Source organism: Dipodomys merriami, unplaced genomic scaffold (assembly GCF_024711535.1).
Source record: "Dipodomys merriami isolate MVZ:Mamm:240054 unplaced genomic scaffold, mDipMer1.0.p SCAF_136, whole genome shotgun sequence".
Lineage (NCBI taxonomy): Eukaryota > Metazoa > Chordata > Mammalia > Rodentia > Heteromyidae > Dipodomys > Dipodomys merriami.
This window is the reverse complement of record NW_027202671.1, coordinates 1,373,281-1,375,630: the sequence shown is the minus strand read 5'-3', so window position 1 is coordinate 1,375,630 and position 2,350 is coordinate 1,373,281.

The window sequence follows — 2,350 nt, the reverse complement described above, 5'->3', positions numbered from 1 at the left end:
GCAGCTGGCTCAGCTGCATGGCATCAATCCAGCAATGAAAGAACCCTTCATCGCTCTCTCTCTACTTGTTCACCTAATGATTAATATTCTATATCTTGCTGAAGCTTTTGAGATAGTAGGGGAGGGTATGAAAGAAAGATGAAATGGGAATTCGCTTTGTACTAAACAACTTCAAATTCAACTCCAGCCTTCCTAGTGTTATGTTAAGCCTTCCTAGGCTTCCACTAACCTTGATTGCTTAGGGACACAGAGGGTATTTCAGTGGCCAGTCACCCCAGACTCTTGCACTGGCCTCTCTCCTCTCTCCTCTCTCTTCTCCCACTGGTATTTCCTGGTATCTTGCGCAATGGACTGCCCTTGCCTTCTGCACAGGTTGAGAGTCTCACATGCCCTTTCCCCCGCAAGTAGCTTATTGACTCATTCACAAATACACACACACACACACACACACACGTGCACACACACACACATGCACACATACACACACACAATGATTCTACTACCTAACTCCAGTGAATCAGTGATTACAGGGTGGGTGCTGATTTGACTATTCTATATCTCTTATTTCCTCTTAAGTAGAAAAGCCTTATCTTCTGACAGGTTGTATTTGCTGACCCATCACTAACTGGGCTTTTCCTGTGTCCAGACATTGAAAAGTTCAAGAAAAAAGCACAATGAGAAAGAATGCATAGAGACATCAGCCCAGCAGGAGTCAAAGGTTGGTGTTTATAAAGTGCTTTGTGGGCTCACACAATTCCCAGAGGATTCCAAAACATGGAGGGAAGCAAATAAACACAAACCAGAGTCATGGACATCCCTGCCATGCCAGCTAACTCTGTAACTTTGACCTCCAGAGAAGGAAAGCATGAAGCAGAAAGGTAAACTCGAGATGGGTTTTGCAAGGCTAGCATCTCTGTTAGAACTTTAGGCAAAGACAATCATTTTCCAAGCCCAAACTTACAGCTCATGAAAACAAAGGGTAAGTACTGTTGAAGACAGTCATTTCAGCCAAGACCTCAAACACCAGGACCTTGGAGCATGGTATCAGGAGCAACAGAGGCTTCTTACCCTGAGGAGTGAGGGACCTTAGAAACTTCTTAGGAAAATCTGTGCAACCACAGCTGTGGAGGATAGGGGAGTGGAAGCTTCAAGTGGAGAGGCTGATAACAAAGCCCAGGCAGTAGAAAGGGAGAAATCAGGGGTAAAGATATGTGGGATGTGCAGACACTGGGTACCATCACCTCTGCTGAGAAGTATTGTGAGCCCTCTGGAATCACTTTGGTGCCATCTCTCCAATGGCAGTGCCAGCCAGGAGCTCCACAGGCCAAGTTCCCCACACTATCATCTCTGGTTCCTGCTTTCTAGGCAGGGATAAGGCAAAGTCAGCAGATGCTGCCTCTATCTATCTATCTATCTATCTATCTATCTATCTATCTATCTATCTATCTATTTATTTTGCTTTCTCTTTTTTTTTTTTGCTTTGTCCCTGACAAGCAAAACTGTGCTTCTATTTCCACACACCTGGTTTAAACAGTTCACACCTGCTGTGCAGTATATATCTATACTGCTTTAGCATTTCAGAAGAGTTTTTTTTTTAATTCTCTTTAAATAGTTGTACAAAAAGAGTTTCAATTCAACATGTACATTCATGAGAACAGTACATCTTGATCTATGTCACCCCTTCCATTATTCTCCCCACCCCATCTATCCCAACGCCATTCAACCACTCAAGTTCCCTGGTTCTATTTTCACAAATGTACATTGACTGTTGTGACTGTATTCCTCCTTTCTCCATACGTGTTAGCCCAATGAGCTCTCTTCCCATAGTTTAGCATGCTCCTTTCTCAAGTAGCTAGGATTACAGGCGTGAGCCACTGGAGCCTGACGCATGCTCCTTTCTTAGGCAACATTAGACTCACATAGTAAAGACAGTAAACAGTCAGATTCCAACCCCCTCTTCCTTGGAATGGCACTTCTCTGGGGCAGCTACCACCATAGAAGGCAACAAGTGTCCCTTAGAGTGACCTTCAGGTCTGGGCAGCTGCAAGACCCTTCATCTACTACTTGGGCAGCAGCCATAAATCCTAGTCCGCAATGATGAAGCTCCTGGCCCTCACATCCACACCAGGATCTCTGCCTCCTAGCCCCTTCTAGCCCCTCCTAGACCTCCTAGGTTATATAAGTCACTTCAGACAATAGCCGGCACTACTTCTCACTTCTCCCTTTTCTTTGTGCTTTGTACCTGGATGTCTGTGTAGTTTTCTGGCAAAGTCTAAAATACTCTAACAATACACCTGCTCTCCTCCCCTTAACCTCCCTCCCCCTAACAGCATATTCCAGCTTCTTGGCA